We start from the raw sequence: 13776 nt of genomic DNA on the forward strand, positions 1-13776 counted from the left end.
GATACCCAGGATAACGTTTCTTGAGCTCTTCTGAAGTTGTTTCAGTTATGCTCTTGTTTTGTTGCTGCGTTTATTTACACTGGTGGCCTATTTTGACGGCAAGTGTATGTAGTATGCTGCTTTTTCCCCTATATTTGCACTGGTGGCGAACATTGATGCCTAGTAGATGTAATATGTGTAATAGCGGTAATAGGCTTCCGTTAGTTGCTTGCTTATTTATTTCCTTATTGTCTTGTTTAGTTGTTTGCTTGTAGTAACTGTAGTTCTTTTTCCTTGTTTTTCTCGTGGCCACAATAATCTAATTTTGGTAACTAGGCCACAATAATCATGGCAACACATGGACTGTTGTAACCATGGGCCTTCTACGGGCCGTAGGATCCATTGGTCTTCTATACGGGTCATAGGATCCATGGGCCTTCTACGGGCCGTACGATCCATCGGCCTTCTACGGGCCGTACGATCCATTGGTCTTTTATGGGCCGTAGGATCCATGGGCCTTCTACGGGGCGTATAATCATTTCGCCAATCACGGGCCCTACTATTCGTGGACCCTAACGGGCCGTTAATAGGCCGTATTTGATAACTCTATGAAAACAGCCCAATGAGTTTTTTTGACATGAAAACGGCCCAACATATTAACAGGCCACAAATGGGCCGACTGTAACCACGGGCTGAATTTGGCCCACAAGCAGTAAATGACAGTAACGGGCCGTAAGTAACCGAATGCTGGAAATGATCCCAAAGAATAAATGGGCCCTGAGAAGGCCGAAAGATAACATGGGCTAGAAACGGCCCAATGGAATAATTGGCCGTTAATGGGTATAAAGTGATAAATTGTTCATTACAGGCCAGTTTCACCACGGGCCGTTAATGGGCCAAGAGTTACAAATGGCCTCATATGGGCTGAAAGACGTCATTGGCCATACTTGGGCTGGAAGTTAAAAAACGGGCTGGAATCATATTGGACGGCCCAGATGATGCTACTAGGCCTAATTCGGATAGGTCATAACGGGCCCTGGGTTAGCGGGTCGTAAATGGGCTATATGCAAATTAGCCGTTAACAGGCTTCTACTGAGCTCCAGAATTGTACTTCCCTTACCCATACTTCCTCTTGTGGTTGTCAATCTGCTGCTGCTTCCCTTCAATCATAAGAGCTCTATCTACCAACTCCTGGTAGTTGTTGAAGTTTGCTACCATCAACTACATGCTCAACTCATCATTTAGTCCTTCCAGAAACTTCTCCTGCTTAGCTGCATCCGTAGCAACGTCATCTGGGGCATAACATGCTAGTTTACTAAAGTCATCCACATCCTGCAGTGGTTAACTCCCTTCCTGTCTTGCGGATCCAATCATCTACAACTATCGGCTCGTTGCTACTGGAAAACACCGGCGGATTTAGCCTAAGAAAACGGGCTAAGTGATCAACAGGTGGTGGTGGTGGTGGGTTATTGTTGTTGTTCCCCTGATTCTAATTCTGGACTAGTAACTGCATTAACGCATTCTGCTGCTGGATCAACTGAGTGAGCTCCGGTGGGAAAGCAAATCCATTGTCGCGTCTTGGAGGCATCTGAGGGTTTAGAAAAGATGAGAATACAGAATAGAATGAGGTCTAGAAGGAAAACAGTGCCCATATGCACATGAGACAAAAACAAACAAAATCACTTCATTCAATTCAAACAAGGGCATACAACGGTCTAACTATCATTACAAAAGTGCTCAGGCTATACTATATTCATGGGGGAATTCTACTACTGTTATGGTGGTCGACTAACAAACTGCTTCGTTGAAGACTCCATGATATCTGCTCCAGCTTCATCAACATAGTCATCATCGCTATCGTATGGATCCAAGTCGGTGTCGTCGATGATGATGTAGTTCTCTGGACAAGTGTAATCATCGTCTTCTCCTCTAGTCGCGGGGAATCCCATGAATACCTTCAGCTTCTACTTCAGATCATCATTCTTCTCCACAAGCGTTGCTATTTCCTCCTCATATCCATCGCGTGTAGACTTGAGTTCTTCCTCCAGTTCATGTTCTTGGTCATAGCCTTCTTCAGATCTATCATGCCTGCGCACATCTGGTTCTCCTGGCAACGAATGTGTTGGTTTAACTCCTGGATGAAAGTTGCAATTGATCTATCCTTCCTGATGCCGATCATCTCCCATTGCTCATCTCGGCGCCCACAAATCTGGTAAATGGTATCCTTGAGATCCTTGTGGTAAACTTCTCCAATGTGTCCCATGGTGATCTGATCTGCCATACTCTTTCCTAGACTCCAGGTTGGTGCATCGAAGGAAAACTCTATGGTCTCAGTGACGGGCATGAACGTCCTTCCTGGAACTTGAACTTGAATCATCCAACGCTCCTCTTCTGGTAAAGTGGTGATGTTGGTCCCGGTGATGCATGGTACTCTGATGTTCAGATACCTAGTGATTTCTTCAAGTGGTGTCCAAAGGATGTATCTTCATCCGGCTGCATGAACTTATTCCTTGCATCCGCCATCCTAAAAGAGTAGAAAAGATGAGGAGTCGGAAATGAGAAGAGTGAGTAGTGATCTAGGGTTTCTAGCTTAATGGTCGTGTCCTACAGTCAACGTGTGCTCTGATACCATCTTGTAGCGACCAGACCTCAAAGAGTCTGATCTCTGTGCTTAAGTGTCATCCCTGGATCAATAATGCTGACACGCACAGTACTTGAAGGATTTATAACAGAGTAGCAATCACACACTTATTACATCGAATCTCTCAAAAGAGAAATTAATACAATAAATATGGATTAAGGCCATCTAATAACGATAACAGCGGAAGGCTTGGAAGATAAGTGAGTCCATCAACTCCAACGGCATCACTGAGTATAAGACCACGACCTAAGGCACCTTACTCTTCGTCTGAAAAGTCTGCAACATGAAAGTTACAGCCCGAAAACGGGTCAACATATGGAATATGCTGGCAATGTAACACATAGAGATTAATGAACAGAATAAAGCTATCACTACATGCATAAATGGCTGGTGGAAAGCTCTATGGTTACAGTTTTGCATAAAGCCATTTTTTCCCTACTGCAAAGGAATAAATTTTATTTTACTATCATGGTGGTTGTTAAACATTGAGAAGATAGACATCCTCTCAATCACAATTAAGCATCATCATTAAACCCAACAAATTAAATTAAAGTAACATGATGAGATTCACATGACAATCCTAGTACTAGATACTCAAAATGTCCATAACCGGGGACTCGGCTAACCATGATTAGTTTATACACTCTGCAGAGGTCTGTGCACTTTTCCCCACAAGACTCGATCTCCTCCGTTTGAATTCTCGCACTACATGATGTTTGAGAAAAGGAAGACCGAGACATAGTATTTCAAAAGCGCTAGCACCTTACGATCGGGTAGACAGTTAGACCTACTTTCCCCTACATCTGCTAGTCTACCACTGTAAGAGTTCGCATGACTTAATCAACTATGCTAGAGCCCATAGTAGCTTGTGGCTGCACACTAAAGTTTCGAGCATGAATAATCTCATGATCCCTTTGAGCCTGGGTGGCGGTCCATAAAGAAAACAGGCAATCGCTGGAATGCCCAGGTGCCTCAATCCACCAAGATGTGTATTAAAGTTGCCATCTTAAATGAACCATTAAATAACAATCTCACATCTGTCATGGATACACTCACCCAATCCACGTCTACTAGCGTAGCATAGCAATATAAGCAAACGTAGAAGTAGCTCCCAAAGGTTTGATAATAAAACAGGTAATAGGTACTACCTCATCTACTTCCCAAAACCCACATATTAATCAGATCCTAATCATGCAATTGTTTGAGGATTGATCTAATGCAATAAAACTAGGTAGTAAAGAGGTATGATCAAAGTGTTACTTGCCTTGCTGATGATCCGTGAAACCTAGAGATTCGAAGTAGCAAGCGACGCACTCCGGGTACTCTATCGCAAACAAACAAGCAAACAAGCATACAATAAGTACTCATATAATGCACGGGAAAAACTCAAATAAGAGATGTAACTAGAAAGATCAACTTAAGAACTCCGGTTTGCAAAAAGAATCAAATCGAACGAACCAACGAAAGTCAAACGGCGAAAGAAACAAGCTTCGTTTACTAATCTGGACCAAAGCCAAATTTTACGGTAGCAAAAACTTGTTTGAGTTGGTTAAACGGAAAGAGGGTTTCGAGACGAAACTCTAGGCGCTTGAATCGCCTGATTCCGACAAGTGAGCGAAAAGAAAAAACTAAAACGAAAATCGGATCAGAAATCGTGATCTGGAATAATCGCGGAAAATCCGAGAAAAAGAAAAACTGACGAACAGTTTAACGAACAGACGTTCGTTAACTGAAACTAAACGGTGAACTCGTCCGCTAAAATAAACAAACGAGCGAATGCTCGCAAAATAAGTAAACCAGAAAAAAAAATCATCTAAAAAAATAAAACCTAGGGTTTTCTTAAAAAACCAAGTTGGTTTTCTTAAAAAACTGGGGCGGCGGCGGGTGGCTACCTCGTCGAGCTTCGGCGAGGTCCGGCGGGTCCGGTGGGGCGGCGGGGCTCCGGCAGCGACAACGGCACACGGCGGTGGCGTCGGCACACGGCGGCGGGGCGGGCGACTTGCCACGGCGGCGGCTCCGGCTTGGGGCTCCGGGGGAGCGGTGGCTTGCGGGAGGGGGCGGGGAGTCGTGGCTGACTCCGTCATGGCGACGCCGGCGGCGGTCGCGGTCTCCATGCGGGACACAGCGGCGGGGAGGCGGTGGCGCGGGGTGGGCCGGCCTGGCTCGGCTGGGCTTCAGCCCAGTCGGGCGCGGTAGTTTTTTTTAAACAATTCCGCCGAACAGAAAATAAATCCTAGAGAAATAAATATAAATCTAAAAATTCCAAAACAAATTTTCACCGTCTAAGTAAAATATTTAGGACGAGATGAACATTTTATTGGACCTAAAATGCAGTTTTGAAAAACATGCAATTTTCCCAATTTCAGATAAAATAGACAAAAGTCTGAAATAAAATCTTATTTGATTTTTTTATTAATTCTTCAATACTTCTTTATTTTGGGAAATTCATTTTATGCCCTCTCTCATATTTTTATAATAGAAATACTTGAAGATAAAATAAATAAAATCAACGATCCTATTTTCAAAATTTGAGAAAACTCAAATATGAAAATAACGAAATTCCCAACTCTCTCCGAGGGTCCTTGAGTTGCGTAAAATTTCTAGGATCAAGCCAAAAGCAATAAAATATTATATGCAATGATGATACAATGTATAACATTCCTAATTGAAAATTTGGGATGTTACATATCTTGATTATGTCATAAAATCATCATGGATGTACATGCATGACAGAAAACGTGACCTACTGTGACAAACACATATCATCACGGAAGTGTATTGTTTTGTAGTGCATGTTCAAGACTGCGCCTGCCACCTCCATGCACACCCCTGGATACTGACCATGTAACCCTAGATGCCCTACCTGGAGTGTATATAAGCCAAAGGGTTTAGACCGTAGGGGGATCCAATCGCAATTACATTCACCTAGCCCTAGGGTTAGAACACAACTTACAATCTCGAGGTAGATCAAGCTTGTATTCGATACATCATTATCAATATCAACAAGAGCAAGATGTAGGGTTTTACCTCCATCAAGAGGGCCCGTACCTGGGTAAATATCGTCTCCTTCGTTCTTGTTACCACTAATCCGAGATACACAACTGGGGAGTCCCTACCCCAAGGTCTGTCAGTTTTGACACCGATAACATATAATCCCCATTTTCTGCACAACCTGATTATCCAGAGTGATGAACTTCATAACATTGAAGTACCTTTTATCAAAGCAGAAATTGATGTTGTGATTGCTAAAATGCCCAGATATAAGTCTCCAGGACCTGATGGTTTCAATGTTGCTTTCCTCAAAGCTTGTTGGGATATTGTGGCACCAGACTTTTATAAACTAATTGCAGATTTTCATGTTGGTACCATCAATATGCAAAAAATCAACTACTCTTTTATTACAGCCATACCTAAAAATACTTTGCTGCTTCACCAAGAGAATTCAGGCCTATTTCCCTTCTGAATTGCACCCTCAAGATTATTACCAAGCTCTTGGCAAACAAATTACAAAAGATCATTCTGACCCTGGTTCATGAAAACCAATATGGTTTCCTTAATGATAGAAGCATTTAGGATTGCCTTGCATGGTCCTTTGAGTATATCTATCAGTGCCAACAATCAAAAAGAGAGATCGAACTCCTAAAGTTGGATTTTGAAAAGGCTTTTGATATGTTGAGTCATGACACGATTCTGGAGATTCTAGAAGCTACAGGATTTGGACAGAGATGGTTAAACTGGATTAGGATGATCTATAGTTCAGGTCATTCTTCTATTTTGCGTAATGGAGTACCTGGCTCGAGGGCGCCTTCGTGGAAACCATCAAAGGGTGGCAATTGGGGTGGTTCTACATCACCGAGAAGCGTGACCCTGAATGGGCAATGGCCCCCGAATTCCGATCTGGCATCCCCACACGGCTCACCTCATGGAAAGAGACGGGCCTATCATGGGGTAACTCGACAGAGGTAACCGCACTCTAAACCTGCGTCAAAGACCTGATCGACAGGAAGGTTAAACTTGTCACCGTAGTCCAGGTCATGCTCTTCTGCCGGATCCTCCTGTGTCAACGACGGGCTTTTAATTTGTGGGAATTCGACCCGGCCCAGCACCGAACTTTGTCCAGGCTCTTCGACACAATGCACGAAGATGCCTGGAAGGTGCTTTTCAAGAGCTCCGAGGTTCACCCTCCCATTACCAAGGATCACGGATTCTGTGTGAAGCGCCAAGCCAGTGCGGTAAGCTTAATTTACGCATTATAGGGTACATGCTTTTCATAGTTTGACTCTATGTGGGATCTAAACTCCCATTCCTTTAATAGGACTGGCAGAAGAAGGCCGGACAGATCGACTATCCGGCTCCTTTGCCCGAAGGCCCAGCAGACGCCCGCTTGGCAAAGCTGCTGGTTCCGGCACCTCACGTGGTGCCGGAGAAGAAGGTCAAGAAAAAGGCCACGGGGACTCGAAAGAGTTCCCGGCGCCTGGTGGTGTCGGATTCATCGCCCGACGACCCCGAAGCGCACTCCACCTCTGAGAAGGAGGAAGAAGAAGCCTCTCCCCCTCCAACGGGGGGAGGAAAGAAAAGGAAGGCCGCCCCAACTAGGGAGGCCGGAGGGCCCAAGAATAGGAAGACCCTTCTTCCGGACTACGCCTCCGACGCCGACGACGGCGGAGAGGAATGGCCATAAAGGGCCAAGCCCCTGGCAAAATCGTAAGTATCCGGATACTAGAATAACTCATGGTGTTCCTCTATTGTACAGTACCTTCTGAAGCTGAATTCAATCATGCAGTCCGCCCAAGGCTTAGCTCGGCGATTCGTCGAGCGGCTCCCTGGATTCGTCGGATGTGAATAGCGCTTCACTCCCGACGGCCTCCTCCCCTCGCCCTATGGACGATGCCGAGGTGGAGTCCCAAAAGGGGCTACACCAGGAGGAGGTGGTCCTGGAGGCGCTGCAAGGCGACCTCCCGGACTCCAGGCCCAAAGGGGATGAAGCCCCAGAGGGATCTAAGTCCGGCCCTGGGCCGGACACCGCTCCGGAACCTTCAGTGATTCCAGAGTCTGGCAGGTGGCCCCCTCGCAAGAAGGGCAAGCCTATGATGCCGGCGGCCTCCGTCCAACCGGAGGCGCCGGACAATTTGCTGGAGGTGCTTAACGACGCCTCCATCGACAAGGAGCACCACACTGTTATGAGTGCGGTGATCCAGAAGGTTCAGCCCGCCAAGAGCGGGCTGACAGAAGCCTGTACAAGCCTTCTAACAGGTTTCGAGGTATGTATTTAAAACATGTAAAAATGTTACCGCATAGACAGTAGTCCCTGATGCTCAGTTTGGTGTTCGGAAAGAAAAACCGGACTGGGGATCTAAAAAGATATACGCAGGAGTCGAACAATAATAATGTCAATATGGGAATGTAGGCTACGCTGCTGACCTATGCCATACTGACTGCGGAGGTCGATGCATTGAAGCAGAACCTCGAGCGGTCCGAGAACGAGCTCGGCCATGCCACAACTGAGGTGGCGGCCCTGAAGGAAGCGCTGTCCAAGGCCAAAGATAATGCGGCCGTGGAGCGCACTGAGCGGGAAAAGCAAGAGGCGCGGGTGGCGGAGGTGCGGTAAGAGCTCGATGCTCTCGTGAAGAAACACGAGGGTTTAGAGCTTGACTCAAGGACGCGAAAGTCTGAGCTTGCCTCGGCACTTGAAAGCGCCAAGTCTGCCAAGGCCGAAGCCCAAAAGGCCCTTCAGGAAATTGAGGCGATGAAGAAGATAGCGGCGGGTAAGGCATTCTTTATGCAAAGCAAGCACGTGAAAGTAAATTACCTGTTACTTACCCGAGTCCGGAGCTCTCCAGGAGCATTCACATATCTGCCCCGCAGTGTATCCGATGCCGCCGCATTCTACCGGGCCAAGGAGGGGAGCTCGACAGAGAAAGTGTTCTGGTCTCAGTATGCTGAGGTCGGACTCCCGGTGCCCCTGAGCGACCAGCTGAAGCAGCTGGTCGAGCACCATAAGGCAGCCGAACAGGCCATGAAGGGCCTTGTAGGCCGGCTGTGGCCTGGGGAGGCCCTTCCTGGGAGCTACTTTGGGCTGGTGCGGCGGCTTGTGGATGCCTATCCATGGCTTGAAGTCATCAAGCGCTCCGTATGCATCGAAGGTGCCCGTAGGGCCCTTGCCCGTGCCAAAGTGCACTGGGGCAAGCTGGATGCGGAGAAGCTGGTGAAGGATGGGCCACCAGAGGGGAAGGAGCATCGCCGGCCGGAGATGTATTATGAGGGCGTCCTGAAGGGTGCCCGTCTTATAGCGGACGAATGTACAAGGGATGTAATTTTTGAGTAAACCCGCTCGTTTTTGTCCTGTGCGCTGAAAACTTGTTCATATGTGCTAAGCAACGCTTTTTGAATTTAAAATATTACCTTCTGTGCGGTTGTTTATGAAATCTGAGAGATGCAAGTCATCGGCTTCTACCCCCATGCCATGAGTGCTGGGGTGTTCGGGATAAACCTGAGCGCTCTTGTTCCCATTCTTGGGTCCATCGAGGGAGGCGCTCAGCACAATGAACAAGGCAATCGGACTTATAATGCTTTATCACTCTCACTTAGCCATATAATTCTATAATTTTAAATTTCGGTGAAGCCCCTAGTATTTGGAAGACCGAGTTCGGGGCGGTATCCACGCCTAGGCCGGACAAAGCCAGTTCCTCGCTCTAAGCAGCATAAGTCTTTAAGGACTCGAAAAACCTCTCGAACAGCGACCGGTCTCTCGGCCTATCATGACGGTCAGTTTTAGCTTGCTCTACTGAGGTGTTAACCCAGCTCAACTGGGGCACAATCGCAGTAGTTCTCCCAGCGCTACCTTAGCCGACATAGCGGAACGCAAGGTACCAAAACATGGGAGCCGGGCAAACCCAACTATTGACCCAAGACATGATTCGGAGCCGATGCATATAATGCTATAAGTTCAGGGTGCCGCACTCATGAGAGTGTTCGGTCTTCTCACACCGCATTATGGGGTACTTAAGCCCCTGGTGTATTGGCCGTACCAAAGTGTACGGTTGCATAATGTCATAACTGAACATATTCGTATATAAAAAAATGAGTGCAATAATAGACAAGAGCTATGTATTGTTTATTAAAAGGGCTGCTATGAGAGCAAAACGATACGAATAGTGCGGTACGCAAGAGATGGTATTATTTGACATGTCCCCCTCCAGGGGCAAGCTGCGAGACTTTAAGTAAGACAGGTATTTAGCTCGTTATAGAGACCACCTGGGCATTTGACGTGGCTTGTTGTCTCCCTGGCTGTTGCATTGTGTGTTCGGCGATTGTACTGCCGGACAGGCTTTTCGAATAGTGGAGTCTGGAAAGTATATAAAAATTGAAAAAAAAGAAATCGCAAAATCAGGAGCCCCTAGTGCGGTTGAGCCGCAATCTGGGCGTGCCGTGGTTGTGCCCCTCCCTTTATGCCCATGGTATTTCCAGAGTGTAATTATGTACGCATGGTACTGGTATCGCAATTTCGCGAGGGCTGGGATTGGGGACGCACTGCTATGCTTGCTCGGAATGTGCCAGACGGTCTTGTTGTAGGTTACTTCGGGCGCGCTTGATGTTGTCCGGACGTTTAACAGCCGGACTGGAGAATTTCCTTGAGAGGCTACTTTCTACTTCCGCCGCTAGGGCCGCCGTGTGCTCCTCTGTTCGGAGAGAGCGTTTAGTGTTTCCATTGACTGTAATGACTCCGCGAGGGCCTGGCATCTTGAGCTTGAGATATGCGTAGTGCGGCACCACATTGAATTTTGCGAATGTGGTTCGTCCGAGCAGGGCGTGATAGCCCCTGCGGAATGGGACTATGTCGAAGATTAACTCTTCGCTTCGGAAATTATCCGGGGATCTGAAGACCACTTCGAGTGTAACTGAGCCTGTACAGCTAGCCTCTACACCTGGTATGACGCCCTTAAAGGTCGTCTTTGTGGGTTTAATCCTTGAGGGATCTATGCCCATTTTCCGCACTGTATCCTGATAAAGCAGGTTCAGGTTGCTGCCGCCGTCCATGAGGACTCTAGTGAGTTGAAAACCGTCAATGATTGGGTCTAGGACCAATACGGCGAATCCGCCGTGACGAATGCTAGTGGGGTGGTCCCTTCGATCAAAAGTGATCGGGTAGGAGGACCATGGGTTGAACTTTGGGGCGACGGGCTCCAACGCATATACGTCCCTGAGCGCACGCTTCCGTTCCTTTTTGGGGATGTGGGTTGCGTATATCATGTTCACCGTCCGCACTTGTGGGGGAAAGCCCTACTGTCCTCTGTTGTTCGGCGGTCGGGGCTCCTCCTCGTCATCGCTATGCAGCCCCTTGTCTCTGTTTTCGGCACTTAACTTGCCTGCCTGCTTGAACACCCAACAATCCCTGTTGGTGTGATTGGCTGGTTGTTTGGGGGTGCCGTGTATCTGGCACGAGCGATCGAGTATCCGGTCTAAACTGGATGGGCCCAAAGGATTTCTTTTGAATGGCTTCTTCTGCTGACCGGGTTTAGAGCCTTTGAATCCGGCATTGAGTGTTGTATCCTCAGGATTGTCGCCATTAATGCGGCGCTTGTGCTTGTTATGACGTGACCTGCCATAGTTGTCCTTGGTATCCGAATTACCAGGGCTCTTGGTCATGTTATTACTACGAGCCAGCCAGCTGTCTTCTCCGGCGCAAAAGCGGGTCATGAGTGTTGTGAGGGCTGCCATGGATTTCGGCTTTTCCTGTCCTAGGTGCCGGGCAAGCCATTCGTCTCGGATGTTATGTTTGAAGGCTGCAAGGGCCTCTGCGTCCGGACAGTCGACTATTTGATTTTTCTTGGTTAGGAACCGTGTCCAGAATTGTCTGGCCGATTCCTCTGGCTGCTGAATAATGTGGCTTAGGTCATCAGCGTCTGGTGGTCGCACATAAGTGCCCTGGAAGTTGTCAAGGAATGCGGATTCCAGGTCCTCCCAGCAACCAATTGACTCTGCTGGCAAGCTGTTAAGCCAATGCCGAGCTGGTCCTTTAAGCTTGAGCGGGACGTATTTGATTGCGTGTAGATCATCACCGTGGGCCATGTGGATATGAAGGAGATAATCCTCGATCCATACCGCGGGATCTGTTGTGCCATCGTATGATTCAATGTTAATGGGTCTAAACCCTCAGGGATTTGATGATCCATTAGTTCATCTGTGAAGCATAGTGGGTGTGCGGCGCCTCTGTACTGTGCTATATCACGACGTAGCTCGGATGAGCTTTGTCTGTTGTGTTCGGCCTGGCCGTATTTGCCATATCCAGCGTGACGGTTATCGTCACGTGCCGTGGGGCGCCCGCGCAATCCGTAGATCGATCTTGTTTGCCTTGCCTTGTCCTCCAATATGTCTCGCAGGTCCAGCGCGTTTCCTCGTGCCTTGGTACTTTTTGAGCGGCGCCGGGGTGCGGCTTGAGTTGAGGGCCGAAAGGCCTCTCTGTCGGGGCCACGGTGTGGGCGATCGGCCGCATCATGCGCTGGTGATGTAGGTTTAGTTGCTTCCTCCTCTAGTTGGGGTAGCAGTCTGTGCTTTGGGTAGCTCTTGGAGGGGCATTCGAGTTTGTACTCTTCGGCCGCCAGGTCTTCAGTCCATCTATCGGCTATCAAATCTTGGTCAGCTCTAAGCTGCTGCTGTTTTTTCTTGAGGCTGCTTGCCGTGGCCATAAGCCTACGTTTGAAACGCTCTTGTTCGACGGTATCCTCTGGAACGACAAATTCGTCGTCGTCGAGGCTTGCCTCGTCTTTAGAGGGAGGCATGTAATTGTCGTCCTCGGCCTCTCTATCTGCCGCTCTCTTATGAGGGCTGGCTTCACCCTCCTCCTGCGCTGAATCCGGCTGGAGGGGGTTGTCTTCGGCACTTTCCGGGGTGTTATTGTCTCCGGTGCCGGAATCGCCGTTTTTGCTGTGGCGGGATTTAGAGTGGTGTCGCTGATGTCGGCGTTTAGGCTGTTTCTTGGAGGAGTCATACTCCATTGTTCCATCGCCGTTCCGTTCCTTTGGGGTGTCCACCATGTATATGTCATGTGACGAGGTGGCTTTCCAGTCCCCTATAGGCGCTGGTTCTTGATCGTCTCCTTCATCGGCGTCCATACCATCGATGTCTTCGGAGTCGAAGTCGAGCATGTCGGTTAAATCATCGACAGTGGCTACAAAGTGGGTGGTGGGTGGGCTTCGAATTTCTTCATTGTCCGCATCCCAACCTTGCTGACCATAGTCCGGCCAGGGCTCTCCTGACAAAGAGAGAGACTTTAGCGAATTCAGGATGTCACCAAAGGGCGAGTGCTGAAAGATGTCCGCGGCGGTGAACTCCATGATCGGAGCCCAATTGGATTCGATAGGAAGGGGTGCGGAAGATTCGGAATCCAGAAAGGAGTCCGCCACCTTGGAGTCACGCGCTTCACAAAGGACAAGGCTGGTATTCGGCTCGATTGCCGTAGAGATTGCAGCCCCCGAGGCGGTGTCCAACCATCCATCCCCGATTGGCGCAGTCGGCTCTGAGCTAAGGGTCAGAGCGGACGCCTGAGCGGCACGCTGGGCACTGTCCGGAGGCAGAGCTAGATCATGCCCATCGTGACAGCGCGGCACGCTCGGCTGTGGCTCGAATCCGTCGAAGATCAAGTCTCCGCGGATGTCAGCCGTGTAGTTTAAACTTCCAAATCTGACCTGATGGCCAGGGGCATAGCTTTCGATCTGCTCCAGATGGCCAAGTGAATTGGCCCGAAGTGTAAAACCGCCGAATACGAAGATATGTCCGGGGAGAAAAGTCTCAACCTCGATCGCGTTGTGGTTGATGATCGAAGAAGCCATCGGGCCTAAAGGTGACGACATAGAGGAACTCTCAATGAAAGCACCAATGTCGGTGTCCAAACCGGCGGATCTCGGGTAGGGGGTCCCGAACTGTGTGTCTAGGCGGATGGTAATAGGAGACAAGGGACACGATGTTTTTACCCAGGTTCGGGCCCTCTCGATGGAGGTAAAACCCTACTCCTGCTTGATTAATATTGATGATATGGGTAGTACAAGAGTTGATCTACCATGAGATCAGAGAGGCTAAACACTAGAAGCTAGCCTATGGTATGATTGTTTTTCGTCCTACGGACTAAAACCCTCCGGTTTATATAGACACCAGAGAGG

The sequence above is a fragment of the Triticum dicoccoides genome, chromosome 3B, assembly GCF_002162155.2.
Source record: "Triticum dicoccoides isolate Atlit2015 ecotype Zavitan chromosome 3B, WEW_v2.0, whole genome shotgun sequence".
NCBI classification, from domain to species: domain Eukaryota; kingdom Viridiplantae; phylum Streptophyta; class Magnoliopsida; order Poales; family Poaceae; genus Triticum; species Triticum dicoccoides.